At 40.1% G+C, this 25,842-nt stretch overlaps 1 protein-coding gene across 3 annotated transcripts in view; it reads left to right on the forward strand.

The window, feature by feature from the left end:
- The window catches only part of PAFAH1B1 (platelet activating factor acetylhydrolase 1b regulatory subunit 1), a 119,401-nt gene that overhangs the window by 14,577 nt on the left and 78,982 nt on the right, over positions 1 to 25,842 (forward strand). The window contains exon 1 of one of the 3 annotated variants that reach the window (XM_047759132.1): positions 18,646 to 19,005. The exons of 1 other annotated variant lie outside the window; for it this stretch is intronic. The gene's annotated coding sequence lies outside the window, so the exon portion shown is untranslated. Of the gene's footprint in view, positions 1 to 18,645; positions 19,006 to 19,143; positions 19,837 to 25,842 lie in introns of those variants that run through there. One more of the 3 variants, XM_047759133.1, reaches the window with a different exon arrangement.

The raw sequence follows: 25,842 nt of genomic DNA on the forward strand, positions 1-25,842 counted from the left end.
ATAGAACAGTGAGAAATGTTTACTTTTTACCTTATATGTTGTTTCAATATTTTAATGAGCATTTATTCTTCTAAAAAAGAGGAAAAAAAATTTTTTGTCTTTTTAGGGCTATACCGATGGCACATGGAGGTTCCCAGGCTAGGGGTCTAATAGGAGCCATAGCAATGTCAGATCCCAGCCGCGTCTGTGACCTACACCACAGCTCACGGCAACGCCAGATCGTTAACCCACTGAGCAAGGGCAGGGACCGAACCCACAACCTCATGGTTCCTAGTCGGATTCGTTAACCACTGTGCCACGACAGGAACTCCCTCGATTTTTATTAAAGGCTTTTTTTGTCATTCACTAGGATGATCATATAGTTTTTTTCCTTAATTCAATTGCTGTGATAAATTATATTAATACATTTTCAAATGTCAAACAACCCTAACATCCCTAGAATAAGTCATTCCTGGTCATGGTGTTATTATTTTAATACCCCTTTTAGATTTATAGATATGTGATAATGTTTTTATTGTGGTAAAAACATATAACAAAATTTGGGGGTGAACCATTTTTAAGTGTATAGTTCATAAGCGTTAAGCATATTCACATTGTTGTGAACGGATCTCCAGTTGACAGTGGCACAGCAGCAACCTGAGCCACTGCAGTGACATCACTGGGTACTTAATCCGTGGCCACAAGGGAACTCCTCAGTGCTATTTTTTACAAATTTACTTGCTACTGTGGTTATACAAACATCATTGATGGCTTTCCTTACTCTCACTTGCAGTTCTTTCGATTGCAACTCAAATGAAAACGAATTTAAGGAAAAGTGGGTGGGGGTAAGGATTTAGTGGCTCACACTTCTAAACCTTAAAAAGGGAAAAGGTGGAGGTGGCCTCGGCATGACTGGACCCAGGGCGTAGGGCCCATCAGGTTCTTCCTTCTTCTCGTTTCTTGTCTCCACCATTTTTCCTGTGTGAGTCTCGTTTTCTAATATCGGCGTTTGTCATGGACTGGAGCCACAGGCAGCTCTGGCCTCAGCAAAGAGAGCACAAGAATGCCTTCTCCTTATAGCAAAATTCAGATAACGTAGAAGCTCAAAAGTTAATAGTGTAAATATCCTTTCCACAGCAGCTCAATTGCACAAATCCAGGGGGTACCATGGATGGAAAAGACTATGCACTCCCCCGAGAAAACGTGTGTATTTGTATACCAAAGAGATCATTTTTGTCTGCACAAATAGTCCTCCAATTTTACCATCCATATCAGATAGAGTCTCCAGGGTTGTCGACCAGAGGGTGACCATGTGTACGACCTCAAGCGAGGCCAGTCAAAATCTCTCTCCCTGCAATTTGGATATTGGTTTGGAAAATGAAAACACCTCTTGGAGTGTGTTCATTCTAAGAGCAGTAATGTGAGGAGCCTACCATTGGTTGATTCTCAACAGCTCCCGAGGGCTGCGTGATTTCTCTTCTTTCTGAGACCTGATTCTTCACATTTTCCTTAAGTCTCTGGGGGGGGGGGGAATCCCTAATTACTCAATAAGCTCTTGCTGTTGTTTTCTTAAATTAGCCAATTCGTTTGCGTTGCTTGCCAGCAAAGAACATTGACACACAAAAATATATGTATATATACAATATATTTTTTGGTTTTGTTTTGCCATAAATGGGATTATGCTATATGTATTGTTCTTCAACTTGATTTTTTTTCACTTAATTGAATGTCTTGGAGGTTTCTTCATGTCAAAATGTTTATTTATTTATTTATTTTTCGTTTTTTAGGGCCGCGTCCTCGGCTTATGGAGGTTCCCAGGCTAGGGGTCCAATCGGAGTTACAGCTGCCGGCCTACACCACAGCCACAACAACGCCAGATCCAAGCCTCGTCTGCAACCTACACCACAGCTCACACCAGTGCCGGATCCTTAACCCACTGAACAAGGCCAGGGATTAAACCCACAACTTCATGGTTCCTAGTCAGATTCATTTCCACTATACCACCTGCGGAACTCCCTCAAAATATTTATTAATCTACCTCATTATTCTAGATCTTTTTCTTGGGGGGGGTGTAAACTGGGGTCACTCTACACATATGGTTTTTACCTGCATTTTATTTATTTATTTATTTATTTATTTATTTATTTATTTATCTTTTTGTCTATTAGGGCTGTACCCACGCATATGGAGGTTTCCAGGCTAGGGGTCCAATCAGAACTGTAGCCACTGGACTATGCCACAGCCACAGCCACAGCAACCTGGGATCCAAGCAGTGTCTTCGACCTACACCCACAGCTTACAGCCATGCCGGATCCTTATCCCACTGAGCAAGGCCAGGGATGGAACCTGCGTCTTCATGGATGCTAGTCAGGCTTGCAAACTGCTGAGCAACAACGGGAACTCCCTGTTACCTGCGTTTTAAGTTTGAAAAACTATCTAAATCTTATTTCTATGCCCATATATGGACATATATTATGAGTTTTAATGGCTGACTACTATTCTATTGGCTGAATATAAATTAATCTATTTACCACTTCCTTAATGGTAGCTATTTGGGTTGTTTATAATTTTTTTTGATATTATATATTAAAAAAAAGCAGAGTTCCTGTCATGGTGCAGGGGAAATGAACCCGACTAGGAACCATGAGGTTTTGGGTTCGATCCCTGGCCTCACTCAGTGGGTTAAGGATCCAGCGTTGCCGTGAGCTGTGGTGTGGGTTACAGATGCGGCTCAGATCTGGCGTTGCTGTGGCTCTGGCCCAGGCTGGCAGCTGCAGCTCCAATTAGACCCCTAGCCTGGGAACCTCCACATGCCATGGGTGTGGCCGTAAAAAGACGAAAAAAGACACACACACAAAAAAGCGACAACAGACATCCATGAACACATTTGTCCTATTTTTCTGTAGGGTAAATGTTCAGAAATAGCCCTGCTCATTTACGTTTGTATACATTAAAATTTTAAGTGATTAATTTTTAATAAGTATATATGGCAAAAAGTTCAAACAAAAAAATTTAGAATACTAAGAAGTTTATACTAGGAGTGCAGCATTGGTTTAACATTAAAAAACAAATCAATGCAATTCACCTCACTAACAAAATAAGGGAGAAAATGTAGGCTAATCTAAATAGATGTTTTAAAAATCATTGATAGCATTTAAAACCATGTATTTATGATTTTGAAAAATCTCAGCAAATCAGAAATGGAAGGGAACTTTTCCAATCTGCTACAGAGCAGCTAAAACAAACCTCAGCTGACATTGTACTTAATGGTGAACCATTTTCCCCTAATAGTGGAAACAAGGCATAATGATTAGATAGAAGTAAAACTGTTATTATTTGCAGATGACATAATTGTGCATGTAGAAAACACTATGGAATCTACCCAAAGAAGCTCTATTAGAACTAATAAATGAATTAGCGAGAACACAAAATGCAAGGTCATTATACACAAATCCACTGCATTTCTGTATACTTGCATTAAGCAATTGCAAAACAAAAATAGTATTTATAATAGCATCAAAACACATCATATGGAGGAAGAAATCTAATGAAATATGTAATTTATTCTAACGGAAAACTACTGAGAGAAGTTAAAGAAGATGTACATAAATAGATATACATCATTTTTTATAGATTAGAAGCTAAAATTAAGATGTCAGTTCTTCTGGGGTTCCTGTCATGGCTCAGTGGTTAATGAATCCGACTAGGAACAATGAGGTTTCGGGTTCGATCCCTGGCCTTGCTCAGTGGGTTAAGGATCCAGCGTTGCCGTGAGCTGTGGTGTAGGTTGCAGATGTGGCTCGGATCCCGTGTTGCTGTGGCTCTGGCATAGGCCGGTGGCTACAGCTCTGATTCAACCCCTAGCCTGGGAATCTCCATATGCTGCAGGAGTGGCCCAAGAAATTAAAAAAAAAAAAAAAAGCACAAAAAACAAAAAACAAAACAAAACAAAAAGATGTCAGTTCTAAGTTTTGTGTATACATTTAATGCACTCCTAATCAAAATCCCAGCTAAGATTTATTTATTTATTTTGCTTTTTAGGGCTGCACCCATGGCATGTGGAATTTCCCAGGCTGCAGGCCACAGCAACAGTAACAAGGGATACGAGCCCCATCTGTCGCCTACACTATAGCTCACAGCAACACCAGATCCCCTACCCACTGAGCGAGGCCAGGGCTCAAACCTGCATCCTCATGGATACTAGTCAGATTTGTTTCTGTTGTACAACAATAGGAACTCCCAAGATTTATTTATTTATTTATTTATTTATTTATTATTATTATTTTTTGTCTTTTCTAGGGCCGCTCCTGCAGCATATGGAGATTCCCAGGCTAGGGGTCTAATCGGAGTTGTAGCCACTGGCCTATGCCACAGTCACAGCAAAGAGGGATCCAAGCCGTGTCTGCAACCTACACCACAGCTCACGGCAATGCTGGATCCTTAACCCACTGAACGAGGCCAGGGATCGAACCTGAAACCTCATGGTTCCTAATCGGATTCGTTAACCACTGCACCATGATGGGAACTCCTGAAAATCTTGATGAAGAAGAAAAGAAAGAAAAAAAAAAAGACTCAATGAAAAGATAAAAACCTAAAACACTGGAGTTCCCATCATGGCTCAGCAGAAACGATCTGACTAGCATCCATGAGGACACAGGTTCTATTCCTGGCCTTGTTCAGTAAGTTAAGGATCCTGCATTGCTGTGAGTTGTGGTGTGAGTCACAAACACAGCTTGGATCTTGTGTTGCTGTGGTTGTGACATAGGCTGGCAGCTACAGCTCCAATTCAACTCCTAGCCAAGGAACCTCCATATGCCACGGATGTGGCCCTAAAAAGACCAAATAAAGAAAAGAAACCCTAAAACAACAATGATCACACAAGAAACTGAGATCCTTGTCAAAGAGCTACTCAGAATAGTACTATGTACATGTGGCTTCCTGAAAAAAAAAGTCTTTCTTTTTTTTGGCCATGCTTGTGCCATGTGGAATTTCCTAGGCCAGGGATTGATCCCACATCAGAGCAGTGACCCAAGCCACTGCGGTGACAATGCTAGATCCTTAATCCGATGTGCCACGAAAGAACTCCAAAAAATTCTCTCTAACCTTTAAGGAATTGTTCATTCCTGTGCTACATTTAAAATTTTTCGGGAGTTTCAACTCTGGCTGCAGGGGGTTAAGAATCTGACTGCAGCAGCTCAGGTCACTGTGGGGGTGTAGGTTCAATCCCCAACCCAGTGCAATGGGTTAAGGATCCAGCATTGCTGCAGCTGTGGCTCTGATTCAGTCCCTGGCCCAGGAACTTCCGTGGGCTGTGGATGTGGCCATAAAAAATAATAATAATAATAATAAAATTTCCAAAGTAAGTGTTTCAAGTATAAATATGTATTAATTGGGTTGTCTATTGTTGGTTTGTAGAATTTATTAATATATATATGGATATTCATATATTAAAGTATAACCATATAACAGTTGTACTTTAAATGAACAGACCTTTTTTTATCTGTAGTGGTTGTGAGCTTAGGCACTATGGTTTGCCATTTCTCCAAATGTTTAGAAGAAGGCAATCTGAGAGAATGCACTGGACACACAGAAAGAGGCACTGACAAGAAGCTGAAGAGTGAATTCTGGAAAAATAAATTCACATTTATGGTTCTAGTGCTTCACTCCTAACTTTTCTGTGGTTGGTTGTGCGAGCCAATACATTCCTCTTTTTCTCTTAGCTATTTTGTTTTTTGTTTTTGTCCTTTCTAGGGCCAAACCTGTAGCATATGGAAGTTCCCAGGCTAGGGGTCTAATCAGAGCTGTAGCTGTCAGCCTACACCACAGCTCACGGCAACGCCAGATCCCCAACCCACTGAGTGAGGCCAGGGATCAAACCCGCAACCTCATGGTTCCTAGTCAGATTCGTTTCTACTGCACCACAGTGGGAATTCCTGCCTTAGCTATTTTGATTTGTATTTGTCTGCAACCAGAAGGTTCTAATACAACAGTTATTTAAAATGATGCTACCTGGCCCCAGCTAACTCTTGACTACAGCCTTCAAGAGACCCCAAGCCAGAAATGCCCATCAACTTGCTTTTAAATTCCTGATTCTCAGAAACTATGAGAAAACAAGGTGTTTTTTGTTTGTTTGTTTGTTTTTGTTTTTTTAAAATAACGTTGAGTCCTCTTGTGGCACAGAGATTTGGCATTGTCCTACTGTGGCTCAGGTTGCTGCTTTGGCAAGGGTTCAATCCCCGGCCCCGGGAACTTCTGCATGCTGCAATTGTAACTACAAAAGTACAATAAAAAGTGTACAGGAAAATAGATACCAAGACAGAAAAAGTAGTTGCCTCTGTATGGGAGGATTTATTTTCATGTTGCTTATTCTTTTTTGTTGTTGTTAGTTTACTTGTTTGTTTCCTGATTATTTTGTAGTGAATGAAAGAGGATCTTTTTAAAGAAAAGAATGGTAATACTCAGTGTTTTAAAGGGGAGTGAAACCACTGACATTGCCTTTCTAAAAAGTGACTTACATGTGCATTGAGAGCCTTAATGAAATACATATCCTTTGACCTAGTAATCCTAATCTTCAGATTAGAATAAGATATTTCCTGTTTTAAGGAAGTAATTAGTCCAAGGCAACAAATGTTTATATTTAAGATTTTTCATCATTCTATATTTTAATGAAATATTAGAAATATCCTTGGTGTTCCCATTGTGGCTAAAGAATCTGGTTAAAGAATCTGACTAGGAACCATGAGGTTGCAGGTTTGATCCCTGGCCTTGCTCAGTGGGTTAAGGATCCGGCATTGCTGTGAGCTGTGGTGTAGGTCGCAGACGAGGCTCGGATCCTGTGTTGCTGTGGCTCTGGTGTAAGCCAGTGGCTACAGCTCCGATTCGATCCCTAGCCTGGGAACTTCATATGCCCTGGGAGCGGCCCTAGAAAAGACAAAAAGACAAAAAAAAAAGGAAATAGCCTTAATGAATAATAAAGGAATAACTATAATTCCAATTCAGAGCATTTGGGACTACAGTGATTTTGGAGTACTGCTGGCATTAGTGCCCAGGGACCAGGGTTGTAACACATCCTTCATAAAAAAAGGATATGTCCCAACTTCCATTTCTGGAAAAATGGAGTTTATGTACTTTTTCCTATCTTTTCTCCTAAGTGCAACAAAAAATCCTGAACATTGTGGGAGTTTCCATTGTGACTCAGCAGTAATGAACCCGACTAGTATCTATATGGTCACGTGTTCAATCCCTGGCCCTGCTCAGTCGATCGGGCATTGCAGTGAGCTTTGGTGTAGGTTGCAGATGAGGCTCGAATCTGGAACTGCTGTGGCTGTGGTGTAGGCTGGCAGCTGCAGCTCCAATTTGGCCCCTAGCCTGGAAACTTCCATGTGCCATGGGTATGGCCCCCCATCCAAAAAAAAAAAAATCAGTTGCATTCTATTTACTAAGAAAATAACAATCAAAAATGGAAATTAAGAAAACAATTCCATTTACAATAGCATCAAAAGGAATAAAATACTTAGGAATAAAGAAGTTAAACAAGACTTAACTAAGTAAATGGAGAGATAGCCACTGTTTATGGATTGGAAGATTTAACATTGTCAAGATGACAGTATTACCCAAAGCAGTCTATAGGTTCAATACTATCCTTATCACGGACACTAAACCCGCTGAGCCACAATGGGAACTCCTTATGGGGAATCTTAAAGGACCCCAAGGAGCCAAGAAAGAACGAAGCTAGAGGACACGCTCTTCCTCATTTCAACACTTATTACAGAGCCACAGTAATCAAAACCCTGCGGTACTGGTATAAGGACAGATATATAGATAAATGGAATAGAAAGAAGAGCTGAGAAGTTACCCCTTGCATGCACGGTTAATTGATTTTCATGAGTGAAGTAAATCAGGCAAAGACAAATGTCATGAGATATCACTTATATGTGGAATCTAATAAAAATGATACAAAAGAACTTATTTAAAAAACAGAAACAAACACACAAATTTCAAAACCAATCTTATGATTACCATAGGTGAAACCATTGTGGGGAGGGAGGAAATAGGAGGGTGGAAATAACATATACACACTACAGTATAAAATAGATGATTAACAAGAAACTACTGTATCGCACAGGAAACTCTACTCAATAGTTCATAATAACCTATATGGGAAAAAGAATGGGTATATTTATATGTATGACTGATTTACTTTGCTGTACACCTGAAACTACCACGACATTGTAAATCAACTATATTCCAATAAAATTAAATTAAAAAAAATAAAAGTTATAATTGATTTTCCTCGCCAAAGTCATTCAATGGGGAAAAGGCAGTCTTTTCAACAAATGCATGCTAGAAAAACTGTATCTCCACCTGCAAAAGAATTAAGTTGGACCCTTACTTTAAACCATATACAAAAATCAACTCAAAATAGGTCAAAGAATGTTTTGGATTAGGAGGGGTTTTTTTTTTATCATTTTAAAAACTTTGAATTAAAGTATAGATGATTTACAATGTTGTGCCAATATCTGCTGTACAGCCAAGTGACTCAGTTATATATATATTCACTTTTTTTTTTTTTTAAGGCCACAGGTGTGACATCTTGAAGTTCCTAGGCTAGGGGTCAAATGGGAGCTACAGCTGCCAGCCTACACCACAGCCACAGCAACACATCTGAGTCACGTCTGCAACCTACACTGCTGCTCGGGCAATGCAAGATCCTTAACCCTCGTGGGTACTTGTTGGGTTCTTTTCTGCTGAGCCACAACAGGAACTCCCTATATTCATATATCATGATCTATCTCAGGAGACTGGATATAGTTCCTTGTGCTATACAGTAGAATCTTATTGTTTATCCATTCTAAATATAATAGTTTGTATCTACTAACCCCAAACTCCCAGTCCATTCCACACCCTCTCCCCTTCTCCTTGGCAACCACAAGTCTGTTCTCTAAATCTGTGAGTCTGCTCCTGTTTTGTAAACAGGTTCATTTGTGCCTTATGATAGATTCCACATATAAGTGATATCATATGGTATTTATCTTTCTGAATATCTTCACGTAATATGATAATCTCTAGCTGCATTCATGGATTGGGAGTTTTTAAATTTTTTTAAATTAAAATCCATAACCTTAATAGTTATAGGGCTATTAAAATTATTTCATTTTGGGTGAACTGGAGAAGTTTGTAATTTTTGAGGAACTGGCCCATTTTATCTGTAAGCTGTCAAATTTATATGTCATATCTTTCATTAATACTCCCTTATTAGCTTTTAATGTCTGCATGGTCTACAGTTATATCCCCCCTTTCATTCCTAACATTGGTAAATTGTGTCTTCTCTCTTTTTCATATTTGAAAAACTTCCAAAAACATATTTCAAAGCTCAGATGGAAATCAAACATTTAAAGAAAAATTAACATCAATTCTACATAGTCTCTTCCAGCAAATAGAAGAGGAGAAAACACTTCCCAATTAATTTTATGAAGCTAGCATTATCCTGATTAAAAAAAAAACACCAGAAAAGACAGTATAAAAACTATAGACCAATATCCCTCATGAGTACATACGCAAAAATCCTAACAAAATATTAGCAAATAAAATTTAGCAATATATAAAAATAATTATACATCATGACCAAGTGAGATTCATTCTAGGGATATAAGGCTGATTCAGTATGTGAAAATCAGTCAGTGTAATCTGCCATAGTAACAGGCTAAAGAAAAAAAATCACATGATCATAACAATTGCTGCAGAAAAATCAATGAAGAAATATAATACCTCTTCACGGTAAAAACTCTCACAAAAATAGGAATAGAGGAGAACTTCTTCCAACTTGATAAAATGTCTGTGAAAAGCCTATAGCCAGCACTAAAAGTCTGAATTCTTTCCTCCAAACATGCAGAACAAGTTAAGAATGTTTGCTCTTGTCAACCTCATTCAACAAAGTGTTGGAAGTGCAATGGGCAAAATAAATAAATAAATATCTAAAGGCACATAGACTGTAAAGGAAGAAATTAAAATGTCCTGATTTCAGATGACATGATTTTCTGCAGAGAAAATCCCAAGGATTCTCCAAAGAAAATCTCTTGGTACAAATCAGTGACTTTAGCAAAATTTCAGGATAAAAAATAAACATAGAAAAATCAATTACATTTCCATATACTAACAATGAACATCTGGTCACCAAATTTAAAATTACAGGAGTTCCCATTGTCAGAAACGAATCCGACTGGGAACCATGAGGTCATGGATTTGATCCCCGGACTCGCTCAGTGGGTCAAGGATCTGGCATTGCCATGAGCTGTGGTGTAGTTCGCAGACGAGGCTCAGATCCGGTGTTGCTGTGGCTGTGGTATAGGCCAGCAGCTGTAGCTCTGATTAGACCCCCTAGCCTGCGTACCTCCATATGTTGTGGGTATGGCCCTAAAAAGCCAAAAAATTTAAAAAAATTTTTTTTGAATTACAGTGCATATATAATCACTCAAACAAACAAACAAACAAACAAAAACCCCATGAAATACTTAGATGTAAATCTAACAAAATATATACAGAACATAGGTACTGAAACTACAAACATCTTATGCAAAAAAGACTTAAAGAGGAGAGTCATAACGGTGTTCATGAACTAGAAGATTCAATTTAGTAATGCTGTCTCTTCTTTTCAACTGATTAATGCAATTACTATTAAATCCCACCAAGTTTTCTGTAGGTATACATAAAAGTTTCCTACAATTTATATGGAAAGGCAGAGGAACTAAAAGAGCTAAAACAATTTTGAGAAAGTAGAATAAAATAGGGGCAATCATTCTTTTCAATGCTATGGGTTTTATTTCAAGGCTGCGGTCCCAGATGTGGCTTGGTGTTGCTGTGGCTGTGGCATAGGTCTGCAGCTGCAGCTCTGATTTGACCCCTAGCCTGGGAACTTCCATATGCTGCAGGTGCAGCTGCAAAAGAAAAAAAAAAAAAAAGGATTGGACTGTATACTATTTGATTCCATTTATATAACCTTCTTAAATTGAAAATTAAGGGAAGTAGCTGCTGCTAAAAAAGGCAACATGGAGGATCCTCCTATTGATGAAAATGTTTTGTATCTTGATTGTATCAATGTCAGTTTCCTAGCTGTGATATTGTACTACAGTTTTGCAAGATGTTATCCAATGGGGTAGGGGTTAGTTGTGTGCGGGGATCTCTCTATTATTTCTCTTAACCATATGTCGATCTACAATTATCTCAAAATAAAAAGTTTAATTAAAAGTTAAAAATAATAAGGGATTGTTTGATCCAAAATGCTTTTGAGAAACACAAAAATAATGGGTTACTTAGCAACTATTACAAGATTGGGCTTTCGAAGACTATTTAATGACATGGGAAAATGTTGATTTTTAACCTCCAGTTAAAAACTATTAAGATTTAGGAGCTCTCAGAGTTCCCGTTGTGGCTCAGTGGAAAGGAATGTGACTAGTATCCATGAGGATGCAGGTTCAATCCCTGGGCTTGCTCAGTGAGTCAAGAATCCAGCGTTACTGTGAACTGTGGTGTAGGTTGCTGACATATCTTGGATTCTGTGTGGCTGTGGCTGTGGCTGTGACTGTGACTGTGGCGTAGGCCAGCATCTATAGCTCTGATTTGACCCCTAGCCTGGGGACTTACACATGCAACAGGTGTGCCACCCCCAAAAAAGAGAGAAGAGAGAAAAAACTGTTAAGGTTCAGAACTGCATGTAAACTAAGATCCTGATTGTGTGAAAAATATTGACTTGTATATGTACAAACAAAAATTGAAGGGTACATATGATTTTTTTTCATTGTGTTTATATCTGAATTATAGGGTTACTTGTGCTTTTTCATTTTCATGTTTTCTGAAATTTCCAAAATTTTTGCTGTGGCATAAGTCATAAGTAAATGAAATCATGAAATAAAGGAAATAAACATGTACCTAGTGAGACAGAAAAGGCAGTCTCACAAATAAGTGGCGGGGGGGGGGTGGTGGTTTGGGAAGCAGCCTTCTGTCCTATACTTTGTCCTGTCAGAGTATTTCCACTAACCTGTTTGCATTCCTAGAAGATGCGTAAGTGCTTAAAACAAACCCAATTTTACAAAGAAAAAGTTTTGGAACAAAATTTTACATACTTTCGTTTATTTATTTGGCTACACCAGGTGGCATGCAGAAGTTCCCGGGGCCAGAGATAGAACCTATGCCACAGCAGCAACTGGAGCAATAGCAGCAATAATGTCAGATCCTTAACTCACCAGGGAATTCCTACACACTTTAAAATAATACATGTATCAAAAGTGATTATAGGGAAAAGAATATTATTTCGTTTACCTAAGTACTGTACATTGTAGCCCAGGAGAGAATAGAAAATGCGTCCTACACAGCCATAGTCTACTCACCCTTAAAAAGGATAGAGTTAGTAATCTAAATTTTTTTTAAATGAAGAAACTGATCTGGTGTGAGTCCCGAATGCTGTCAAAGATGCACAATGAGATGACAGACATTTCCTGCTGTGGATGTGGAACGGCAGAGGGGGTGTCAGTTTGTGCCTGAAAACTCCCATTTCAAACAGGGAAGTTCTGTTTTTGCTTGTCGCTTTGTTTATATGCATATGGGCATTCTGTACAATATTTTGCTTGGAAAAATGTGCTTTGGAGAAAAAGAAAGTATAAAAACCATGATTTAGGGTATGTCTTGACATAAGTTAGCATTAGTGGTTTTTTCTGGACCATCATTTGGAGACCTGGAATCCAGTCCTTTCTCTGCACAGTCAATAGGGGAAGAAGGGACAGTAAAAATAGCAACTGAGAGGGGAAAAGAGGACACTATTGGCCAGAGTTCTCTTTGAAAGATGAAGGTTAGTATGAGCAGCCCCATAGCAAACAGGACGGACCAACAATCAAGATATTCAAAACTAGGAGTTCCCATCATGGCTCAGTGGTAATGAACCCGACTAGTATCCACGAGGCCTCACTCAGTGGGTTAAGGATCCAGCGTTGCTGTGGCTGTGTTGTAGGTGCACAGCTACAGCTTCTGATTCAACCCCTATCCTGGGAACTTCCGTGTGCCCCCAGTGCAGCCCTAAAAAGACAAAAAAAAAAAAAAAAAAGGACCTTCAAAACCAGAGTTCTCTTGTGGTGCAGTTGTTATGGATCCGACGTTGTCACTTCAGCAGCTTTGCTGCCGTGGCACTGGTTCCATCCCTGAACTTGGGAACTTCCACGTGCCACAGGCACTGCTTAAAAAAAATCCAAAACCTTCTGGTCCAGTTGATCTATCTAGTCTTACAGCCTGCACATTTCCCCCCTCTTCCTTCTCCAATCCTTCACCTACCTACCTCCTATCCCTCTCGCACATAAACATATACTCCTTTTCAGCACATAAACATATACTCCTTTTCAGCTGCACTGGAATCACTTCTTGTTTCCAGAACTTGCCTTCCACATGTGTAACTCCATTCCTTTGCTTAAACCACTCTTTCCACTTGGATCACCTTTCCTCCAGACCTCTCCTCTCCAGTATGATAGCCACCAGCTACATGGGCTACTAAGCACTCGAAATGTGATTAGTGTGGATTAAGATATGTGATAAGTGTAAAATACACACTGGATTTCAAAGAGTGTAAAGAAAAGGTAAAAATTGATTTCACCACTTTTAACTCTGAGATGTGGCTATCACGAAATTAAAAAAAAATATGTAGGACATGTTACCTCAGCTTTTGTGAATCTTAGTATTTTAGTCAGAATTATACCAACTTCAGTAAATTTTTAGGACAAATGTGTTTATTAGAACAAACTCTTATTTAGTCAAATTAATTATTTGATCAATTCTCTATTTTGCAAGATTAAAGCACTCCCAATTTTTCTATTCTCATTTTTGTATTAATGAAATTATTTTCACGGGGGAAAAGTTCTTTCCTCTAGTAATTTTACAAAGGACATTTGATTTACTTATCAGCATTTTCCTTTTAGTCTCTTTTTTTTTCTACTGTGAGCATCCTTTTGTGGCCCCAGTTCTCACCACATGCAACTTTCCTAGTTCGAATTCGCAGGTAAAAATTTTACTGTGTGCAGTTCTAGCCATTGCTACTTAAATGCTATGCAAATCATTTCTACTAGTAATATTCATTTTAATTGGATAAGTGACCAATTGTTTAAATTTTAAAATTTATCCAAGAGAAAATTGTGGGGCGATCACACATAATTCAGTGTAGTTCTTTTGTCTAAGATTGCTTAACTTAAGATTGGTTGTCTGATTTCTCCATAACTTCTGATCACTCCATGTCTTTGGTGAGGCAAAAATCAATGGGTAGGGTCAAAATATCCTAAGGAATTATTGATATTCTTTTAGACATAGTAATGCTATTGTGATTATATTTTCAAAAATAGGGTTTTTTTTTTTCTTTTAGAGACATATATTAAACTACTAGTGAGTAAAATAATGTGATATTTCAAATGAACGTGCTTCAATATATGAAGGGGCAAATGAGTGAGAGTATAAATGAAACAAGATAAGGGAGTTTCCATCGTGGTTCAGCAGAAACTAATCTGACTAGTATCCATGAGGATGCAGGTTTGATCCCTGGCCTCACTCAGTGGGTTAAGGATCTGACTTTGCTGAGAGCTGTGATATAGGTCGCAGACGTGACTTGGTTCTGGTGTTGCTGTGGCTGTGGTGTAGGCTGGTAGCTGTAGCTCTGATTCAACCCCTAGCCTGGGAACCTCCATATGCTGTGGGTGCGCCCCAGACAAAAGACCAAAAGACAGCCTCAAAATGTGCTTTTTTTTGTTCTTACCTTTATTGACAGCTACTAAAATGAAGTCCAAACTCCCCACTATGTTCTCAAGGCCCTGCACTCTGATTCCTTACTGTCTCTCTGATCGTCTCTCCTGCTACTTTCCTCTCTGTGCTATTCAGGGAATCAAGTGTGAATGGTGTTCCCTGGACCAGTGCAGTTTTCAAGAAGCCCCCTCCCTAACCATCATTTCATTCTCATTTGACTGGACTTTCTTTAGTTTCCTGGGACACAGCCATCATTTTCCTGATGCAGGGCATTTGCACTTGTTCTTTAGAGTCCTTTGGCTACTCAAGTCTGAGCTCAAAAATCATTCGTTCCTCAGTATGTCTTACCACCCTCACTCATGTGGTCCTACCTATTTTTCACCATTTCAATACTGCCTATTGCCTTTATGGCCTTGTCACCTTTTTTCTGTGTCTTTTACCGGAATATAAACTCTATGACCTCAAGGATTCTTTTTGTTTTGTTCATTGTGTAATGTTCAACACCCAGTACAGGGTCTGATACATGGAAGGTACTCAGATATTTGTTGAACGAGTGAATGAATGAAAATTCTAGCCATTTTTAAAAGACTGATTTAAATCACTTCCTTCACAAAGCCTTGACTCCTCTAGGTAAGAATTAATCTTTTACTCTACTAGGTGTACACACAGGCATAAAGAGGGTTGTTTTACTTTTTGCCTGGTCTATTGCAGTGACATCTAGAATGAATTTGATGGATTTTTTTTGGTATTGTTATTTATGTCAGCACTTTAAAGTTTTCAGATGACAAATGCTGCTTCTAAATATTTCTTCTTTCCAGGTTGAGAGTTTCACCTCCATTAAAAGTTTTTCGTTTGTTTTTATGGCCTCCCTATGTTCATGACACATGAGGGTGTCATGATGCTGAGATGAAGAATGACTGGTTTAGTTGACCTTATCCTCACTGATAGGTCCATGTTTTGGGGAAATTCAGGTACACAAATTATTTAGCTAAAATCTCCTAGAGTGAGTCTCTTGTCAATTAGGTCATGGTTTTCTTTCAAAAGGGACACATAACCTATGCCTAAAAGCTAACTCCTCACCATTTCCTAACTGTTTTATATCAAGTATACACGTACAGCAATCTATGTTTGCCTATAAACAGAGGACAGTTTCATTCTCAAAATATTTGTGTTCATTATAAACAGATTTTTGCTCTGGAGCTATTTTTAGAAGACATTTTGTCCTCTCCCCAATAGTGATATTTCCAGTGTTTCTTCCAGTCAGTTTATTTGCAGAATTGTTTAAACTAACACTAATTTTACTGCAGCAACTGAAACAAATGCTTCCATTTTTAAAATGTTCGCTGAAAAAAATGAAGGTTTGCAATTCAAATGAATGAGGAGATTGTTAGATTGCAGTAAGTAAAATGGAAGTTTATACTTAATTTTTTTTTGATAAATATCATCCAAAATATTGATTATCGAATGTTTCCTGGATGGACATAGTCGGTTTTGTATAGGTCCTTATGAATTATGATTGATAGTACAGATGTCCCACTTCTCCATTCTCAAAGAGACAAGACTTTATGAAGACGGATATATCATTTTAGCAACTGAAAAGAAAGTGCACAGAACCAGAACACATGGCCCCATATCAAGGCACATAACACAACTCCCTGGATTATAACTTTTAAAAGACTTTAAACTTTTAAAGAAAAGTTATAATCCAGGGAGAAAATTTTTACAGATTCTTCCCAAGGGAGTCTATTGTTTTTTGAAGGACTCTTATTGAGATACAGCCTGATCTCAAATTTAATTTATAATTAAATAATACAGATTTTAAAGTATTCTGAACACCTGCATGTATGAGCTCAAGGTTTATGCAGGTTAGAGTTACCTATTTGTATTAAATCGGTGTTTATCAATATGATTCTGATTTCTGGACAACTTTGTAGGCTTTTAGAACATTCATTTAAGAAATAAAGAACTAGAGTTCCCATTGTGGTGCAGTGGAAATGAATCCGACTAAGAACCATGAGGTTGCAGGTTCGATCCCTGGCCTCCCTCAGTGGGTTAAGGATCCTGTGTTGCCGTGAGCTGTGGTGGACGTTGCAGACATGGCTCAGATCCCACGATGCTGTGGCCATGGTGTAAGCTGGCAGGTATAGCTCCGATTAGACCCCTAGCCTGGGGACCTCCATATGCCGTTAGTGGGACCCTAAAAAAAAAAAAAAGCAGAAAGACAAAAAAAAAAGAAGAAAAAAAGAAATAAAGAACTGATATACTCAGATGATTAAATATTAATAGTACAATGTGAGGCAATAATACTTTCACAGATAAAAACAAACCAAAAGTGGATTCTTATAACAAGGGATGTTAATTTATTTCCAAGTTTATTGACTGTTACTGGACATGGCACAGACCAAACTTCAGTGCATTTTTTGGTCCTTATCCAGCCAGAGAATCCCCAAACTGTAAACCTGGAAAAGACATTCCAGAGATCATTTGATTTACTTTCCTGCTTTCGAGAAGGCGAGAACCCAAACCCTCCAGGCAGTTCATTCATATTCTTCTTGAACAACTCCAGGATTAGAGACTTAACAACCTTTCTTGATAAAAGAAAACTTGTTTTAGCATCAAGCAACAGTAGTGGTTAAATGAATTGGGTGACTCTCCACTAAGGACATATATTGTACACACGCAGCATAGCCTCGCTAATTCTCACAAAAACCTTACAAGTTAGTTATTTATTAGGTCTATTTTATAGAGAAACTGAGGCCAGAAAGAGGCATTTAGCCAAGGTCACATTTCCTCTAAGAGGCTGATTCGGGATACATATACCCAAGTTATCTCTCTCATTAACCAAGTTCATCTCAAATGCAGTGTATGCGTTTACCTACATAAAGGAAAGCAATAAAATCAAAAAACACAAGCCTAAACCTGTGTTTCAGGTAAGTTTCCTTGGACAGCACAAATTAATGACAAGATAATCACACTAGGTAACTCTTAACTAAGAGAATATTCCATATTGAATGATTCAGAACCTCAAATCTGGCTTCTTTTAAACCGAATGTCTCTATATGGAATACACTGACTATAAATCCCCAAGACTGGTCATCAGTATTTCAACCCGTAAATTAGCGCGCACACACACACACACACACACACACACACACACACACACACACGCCTTGTAGGAATAAAGTTCCAGGTCTTTCTTTGGGCATCAGTTTTGAGACTTCCAGAGTCGCAGAACTGTGTGCCTGCGTATGTGACTCAGGAAAACAATAGCTGAATCACATCTAAAAGCGAATCTTCCCAATTAAAAATCTATAATAAAAATGAAGGCAACAAGGCTTTTAACCTCAACAGCTCTTCTCCCCAAGCCAACTCAACCTACTCCCCTCTGCTTCCCGGCCCCCACCGAAGACCGGAGGTAGAAGGGGCGACAGCCTGGCCCGGGCTTCGCTTTCTGAAGCCTATCCGGGCGCGGAATCCAAGGGCGCCAGCTGGTCTCTGCTGTTGGCCGGGGGAAGTGGGGAGAGCGTAGTTCGCGGGCAGGAGCAGGGCGGGGAGGTGAAGAGAGCCGGAGTTCGTGAGGGGCCAGAACAGTCAAACAACGGTCTAGGAAAAGGGGACCGAGAACCTTTTCCCTGGTTAAAGAGGCGTGTGCAGCGCAAGAAGAAGCGCCTAGTGCGCAAACTCGTCCGCCGACCCCCTCGGTACTTCCAAGCCACACCGGCAGCCCTCCCGCTAAGCGGAAGGCAGCGAGGCTCAGGGCCCGGCCCAGACTGGCGCATGCGCCGCAGCCCCTCCTCCGCTCCCGGCCCCCTCCCCTCCCTCTTCCCCGCGGGTCTGGGGCGGCGGCGGCGGCGGCGGCGGCGGCGGCAGCGGCGGCGCGGTGACGTCAGGGCGTTGGGGCAGCTCCTGTGACAGACGGAGCTGGAGCGGCGGGGCGGCGGCGGAGTCCGGCGGCAGAGATAGCGAGTGAGCGAGCGAACGAGCAGCGACTCCGGGGTCTAGGGAGCGAGAAGGAGAAGGAGGGGAGCGCTCGGGCGCGAGCGAGAGAAACCGCGAGCGCCGGGCTTGGGCTCGAGCCCCGGAACGGCTGAGGAGCCCGCCCGCTCCCCTCCCCGGGACCGGGCCCAGCGCGCCATCCTCCCCCTCCCTCCTTCCCTCCCTCCCTCCTTCCTCCCTTCCCTCTCCCTCTCCCCCTCCCCCGCCGGTGGATGGGAGTGAAGGACGGAAGAGGCCCTGCGGAGGCGGCGGTGCAGCGCTCCGGTAAGGCAGCGAGAGTCTGCGCCCTTCCCTCTGTCTTTCCCACCGCGCTCGGGCAGCTGCGGGCCGAGCCCGGCGGCCTGACGATGTGGCTGCGCCGGTCCCCTCCCTCCCATTCTCCCCTCCCCCTGCCGCCGCCTCCTCCTTCTTCTTCTCTCCTCGCTCTCAAAATGGCGGCCGCGACGGCCGTTGAGTGAGAGACTCGGGAGGAGGGGGGACAGGCCCGGGAGGGCGCTGCCCTCGCTCCCCTCCTCCCTGGCCCGGGCTCCGGGGGTGCCAGGGCCTCCGCGGCTCCACCCGTGGCCCTCCGGGAAAGGGATCGCCCTCCTCCCTCGGTGACTTAGCAAGAAAAGTATTCTTGGGTAGAAAGGGCGTGGAGAGCAGGTCGCTCTATGATCTTGGGGAAAGGATTCGGCCCTTCTCTCCACCGGCGCGGAAGGCGAGCTCCGCAGTCCCCACCCCACCCGCGGTTGGCGCTAAGGAACCGGGCTCCGCTCGGAGCCGCCTCGGCACCCACAGGCCTTGAGGCGTTCTGTCCCCCACCTGTCCTTAGGATGGGGTTGACCCGAGAATGATGGCCCAGCCCATCCCTGGCCCCCCTGTGCGGTGGTCGAGCCTCTGCACCCATTAAGGAGGAGCGGCCCGACCCACCGAACCATCTGCAACATCCACCCACCAAATCCGGCAGGATTTTCTTTTCTGCCACCGGCTCCTTAAACGGGAGTTGCCTTTTGACGTTGTAACCCTGAGCTTCGAGGCCCTCAGCCATTCTCCTTCATCTAATCTAATCTCTCCACTCATATAGGAAGCGCAGTGCCTTCCTTAGCCTCGCAGGTGAGAATATGCCTTTGAGGCGGTACCAGGGCAAATTTTAACTCTACCACTCTAAACAGAAGAGTGGAGAGGAAGAGGAGGTTTTTCAGTATCTGAGATAAGGGAGAGCAAGGTGCCTTGGTTTTATGTTATTCTGCTTTTCTTTGGTGACTTAGCAAGAAACTCCTTGGGAGGAGAGCAGGAGATTTTTCTTTTGGGCTTGAGGTTTGGGTCCAATTTATATCAATCCTTTGGTTACAAAATTGTGCTTTGGAAGCGAAGAACCAGATTTGTGATTCTCAATGGGCGATGTCATGCCAAGGTTTTCCCCCACCCCCCCACTTTGCTAAAGAGGCAATCGGAAGAGAATAAAGATATTACTGTTATTCTGACCTCTACTTTAACACACAATCTTTGAGGTTCGTAACGTTTTAAAGGCTAAACAAAAAAATTGTGCTATTTTTGGTAATTCTATTTTTGTTGGGAGGTGGGTTGTTTTGTGTGAATTTCATTTTGAGGCTAGGGCGGAGGAGACAGTGCTTGGGCCTTCCATACCGGTAATGTCATCCCTCCGCTTCAGCCACAGTAGTATTTGCTTGAAAAATTTTTTTTCTCTCTTCTTCTTTTTTGCTGCAGCAGGGCTTGATTGCTGCAGGTCCAGTCTTTTAATCAGAAAAATTTCCTGGTTGGGTATGTCGGTAGTGATATAATATTGGATATATTAAAAGCTTTTACTTAAAATTTTTTGATTGGGTTTAAGGCATTAGCTAGCTTAATCTCTCATGGGTATCTTTCAGGACACAGTTTTGCAAAATAATTGGCAGTTGGAAATTGCAGTTTTTATTAAAGCAGAAGAGTAATCTGTATTTAGGGTGATTTTTTTCTTTCATGTTCTATTATAAATGATCATTGTTTGGATTGTTCACAAGAAGAGGATCTCCTAAACAAATTTGTAGCTGTTGTTTTTATAAATCAGAAACTGGAACCCAGTTTTTCACAAATTATTTCTGTGTATATTGATTTTGATGGAACTAGCCCAATTTCAGTGCCTCTCCCCCACCTCCTTTTTTTTTTAAAATGGGCTAATATTTGTAGATGCTGTGAACAGCCATTGAGCCAGGGAGACTGGGTGGAGTAAGAGAGCTGAAGCTGTGAAATGCTAGATTGCCCTTTGATAGCATTTTTCTCTTGCTTATGTTTTGTAAGGTTATTTGATGCTAATTGGTGCTACAACAAAGGCATTTCTCTGTGGTAAATCTTAGAAATGTCATGTTTTTAGTTTCCACCTTTTTTGCAAGGTGGGTATTGAAAGATTGGGGTAAAAAGCAAATGTCCCTGCTCTGAAGCAGATACTTATTGTCTTTATATAGAGATGTATATATACATACACACCCTTCTTAATATTTTTTATTGTTTTAGTCAAATAATTGTAAATTAATGAATGCCAGAAATATTTGGCAAGAAACAGGAGTAGAAATATTCCAGAAACCTGATAATATTACGGATATTTTCTTTTAATGTTAGTTTGCATTAAAGCATTAAGTTTGTGATTTTTAAATAATGAACATCAAAATGAGCAAGAAAGGATAAAGTAATTTGTGTTAAATGCTCTTTATATAGACCCTTTCTCTTGTGTTGTCCCTTGGAAGAGACCTTTTACTAAGATATTACCATAAGAGAGAGTAGATCATTTTAAGCTCTTGTATCAAGCATTCTCAGGAGAATGTCAGATTCATGTAGTAAATATGATTTTGATGAGCCTTATAACTTTGTCAGAGTATGATATATTTTTAATTTTTTGTTATTTTTAATATGATTAGAAAGTAGAAGAGTTCATAAGGTGAGGAATGAGGTTAGTATGATAATTCACTGTCATGTGTCTGACATATCCCCATCCCATATAGTATTTGTAGCTATAAAAATTCACTAAGGGCTGTGATTTTTCAGTAATAATTAGTTGATTAGGAGTTTAAAAATAATTTGACTGAAGAGAGCTTTTAGTTCCAGTGTTTATCTGTGTGTGTTTCCGATATTTGCAGCAGAATCTTTTGCTTAATTTGGAGATTGATTTTTAAAATTCTTCATAATCCTATACTTAGGAAACTTAATGAATTGAGGTGGATTAATTTTTTTTTAGTAGAATTACTTGGTGTCTTTTTTCCAGGTACGTTATTGCTCATATTTTCAGTGCCCAAGAAAATAAGAGGACCTTAGTTTTTGTTTACCTCTGATACATATTATTCACAATTTTTGTCATCTTAATAGGTAAGCCGTAGAAAGTATGGCAGTTGTCAGCATTAGCATGGAGATACCTTTAAAAAAACAAACCCAAAGCAAAATCTTAGGGCAATCAGTTAATTTTCCAATTCTTCCCATTGAGTTCTAAAACAGTGAGTCATTCACTCTTTTGCCAAAAGGACTTGAGGCTCAGTTGATTTTAAACCATGCCTGTCAAGTATGCTGTGGTCCTAAAAAAGAGTTTTTACTTGCCTATAAGTTTCTGTTGTGAAAATATTTCATTGGTAGGTTATATGTTTCCATGCACTTTGGAAAGGGAGAAGTAGTTAAGTTTAAATTCTTTGCCACTTTACAATACAACTTTGTTTTTTGTTTGTTTTACTTAAAAAGTTGCTCCATTTAAAATAATGGTGGAGTTCCCATTGTGGCGCAGCAAAAACGAATCTGACTAGGAACCATAGGGTTGTGGGTTAGATCCCTGGCCTCGCTCAGTGGGTTAAGGATCCGGCATTGCTGTGAACTGTGGTGTAGGTCGAAGACGTGGCTCGGATCTGGGGTTGCTGTGGCTCTGGCATAGGCCGGTGGCAACAGCTCCGATTTGACCCCTAGTCTGGGAACCTCCATGTGCCGAGGGTGTGGCCCTATAGACAAAAGACAAAAAATAATAATAATAAAATAAAACAAAACTAATGGTATATGACTTCTGAAAAGAAAAAGCAAATCTCTTTTAAAGCTTTAGATTTATCTAATTGCTGAAGGCCAAATGTTCCAGAAATCTGTATCTCAAGGTAAGATACAGAGAAATCTGTGTCTTGTGAAGAAAGATGTTGTATTATGTCTAATAGTAAGTAGCAGTGAAGGCTTTTTGAATTGTTTTAGCTTTGTTGCTGGTTTGATAGGATGTTTTGCCTAGTCATTTAAGTAGAACTTTATACCTTGCCATGGCAAATTATAAATTTTAATTGATATTTGTGAAATGCTTTATAGTCGTTGGATGTAGGTGTCATAAAGGCTTATAATTTTGATATATTCTTTAAAAGTTGGTGGCTTTTAGTTGAAACTTACCTAGTTGGGATTGATCTGTGCATTTGTCAAGGACACTTCTGGAAAAGTATCCTCTGAAGTTATTGTCATTTAACATTGTTGTAAATATCCCCTAGAACTTTGTAAAAATATAGAATGTGTATTTCATTTGTTTTGCCAAGCTTTTTGATATAGAATGGTATTTTTATGGATGAGAGAAATAAAATTCAGAGAATTTCTTTTTCCAAGGTCACATGTTAGATTAGTAGCTAGAATGAGGTAAATGTTGTAGTCACTGAACCACTTGGTTATTACCTTGCATGATGGAGCAAACATTCCTTTTTCTTTGGACAAAATGGACTCTTTTTCATAAGTATTCTTACGTTAATTTCTTTTCTAAGATGGTGAAAACTGGTGGCATTTATTGCCTGCATCATTTATTTATTAACATGTGCTGTTAACTATTTTGTTTGCATAAGTCGTTTGAGTAGGGACTTCCAGAAAATGTCTAATACTGCTTTATAGTGGTATTAATAAGTAAATAAGTACCTGCTGCATGTATACAAGTAGTATTAATAAGTAAATATTAGTGTTTAACATTTAAATAAGTACAGAAAAGAAGTATTAATTAGTAAATACATACTTGCATTTGATGGGATTATGTGAAAAGAAATATTCTATTTTATGGTTCTTTGTAATGGCTATGGTTCTTTGTAATGACTGCTTGGGAATTAAGGTGAAGGAGAGAAAAATGTTCTTACTTTACAAGAAATTTTATGTTCTGGAATAGGATCACACTTCTAACATAGTTGTATCAGGGCCGCAAAACTCTATAATCTATAAGTGAAATACATTTGCATTTTGATTATCTGCTCCTTGAGCTCTTATGTGATGACAGGAATTATTGACAGTTAACTGAGGCTGTTAAGAAACTTTCCGAGAGACTGTCAGTGAAATTAAGAATTTGAGGAGTTCCCGTCGTGGCGCAGTGGTTAATGAATCCGACTGGGAACCATTAGGTTGCAGGTTCGATCCCTGGCCTCGCTCAGTGGATTAAGGATCCGGTGTTGCCGTGAGCTGTGGTGTAGGTTGCAGACGCGGCTCGGATCCTGCATTGCTGTGGCTCTGGCGTAGGCTGGCGGCCACAGCTCCGATTCGACCCCTAGCCTGGGAACCTCCATGTTCCACGGGAGCAGCCCTAGAAAACACACACACACACACACACACACACACACACACACACACAAATCTGGGACATTTTTAGGGAGTTTAATTTTTGAAAGTTTATGTTATTAAGGATTTGCACATTGCTGAGCCACTTTTAATCTATGGCAGAAATAAAAGGGTATGTTTTATGATAATATTTTGTTTGCATAAGGCATATATTTTATCTGTGTTTATCTTTTGTTCCATATATTTTTTTCCACACCTATGGCATGTGGAAGTTCTCTGGCTAGGAATTGAACCTGCACCACACAGCAGCCTGAGCTACTGCAGTGACAACACTGGATACCTAACCTGCTGCCCTAGAAGGGAAAGCACATGTTTGTTTATATTTTTATCAAAAATATGCTGACTGCAAAAGAAGGGAAGGTGAGGGTAGAGTTATTATTATTTTTTCTTTTTCCATTTTGGCCACCCTGAGGCATATGGAGTTTCTGGGCCAGGGATCAGATCCAGTCTGTAGTTGTGACCTAAGCTGCTGCAAAGCCGGGTCCTTAACACACTGTGCTGTGCTGGGATTGAACCTGCATCCCAGCACTCCCAGAATGCTGCTGATCCCGTTGCCTGGGAACTCCAATTGTATGGATTATTTGAGGGTTTTGTTAACATATTTCTTGTTCTTTCTTTCTTTCTTTTTTTGCTTTTTAGGGCCATACCCACGGCATATGGAAGGCTAGGGGTCAAATCAGAGCTACAGCTGCCAGTCTGCACCACAGCCACAGCAACATGGAATCTAAGCCACGTCTGCAACTTATACCACAGCTCACAGCAATGCTGGATCCTTAACCCACTGAGCAAGGCCAGGGATCGAACCCATGTCCTCATGATACTAGTCAGGTTTGTTACCACTGAGTCACAATGGGAACGCTTGATTAACTTATTTTTTAAGGATGAGGAAAAAGTGTATACGTTTACCATAATCAGAGAGGATTCAATGAAGCTGTTGACTAAAACCAAAAATGAATAATTCAGATTCTAATCCTAACTCCACAATTTATCAACTGTGAGCCTCGAGCAGTAGCTTTGGTTTCTGTATCTATGGATAGATAATATTGACAGTATCTAACTTATAGGGTGGTTGCTATTATTGAGTATTATTGAATGATGAAAGGTCTGTAAACCCTTCAGTAGGTGTTTTTTTAGTATTAGACATTTTTAAAGGAAGAATTAACAGGATTTAATCATACAAATAAGCAATTAATATATTAATATAGCTCTTATAGTTTTAAGTGTATTTCTTAAGAATTAGTATTGGGGAGTCTTTCCTCTTTGATATCCATTATATGTATCTGAACCTAGTGATGTCTTCAAAGTCTTCTGGTAGGCAAGAAGTGCTATGTAAATCAATGCCGAATGGAAAATTTTAGTTTTTCAATATAAAATTATATTGCTAATAAGCACTTTATTTAAACTGCAAAGCACTTTTATTTTTCCTTTTTTGGCCACCCCAAGGCATATGGAGTTCCTAGGTCAGGGATCAGATCCGAGCTGCAGTTGTGACCTACGCCACAGCTGTGGCAACGCCATATCCTTTAACCCACT

Source organism: Phacochoerus africanus, chromosome 14, assembly GCF_016906955.1.
Source record: "Phacochoerus africanus isolate WHEZ1 chromosome 14, ROS_Pafr_v1, whole genome shotgun sequence".
Lineage (NCBI taxonomy): Eukaryota > Metazoa > Chordata > Mammalia > Artiodactyla > Suidae > Phacochoerus > Phacochoerus africanus.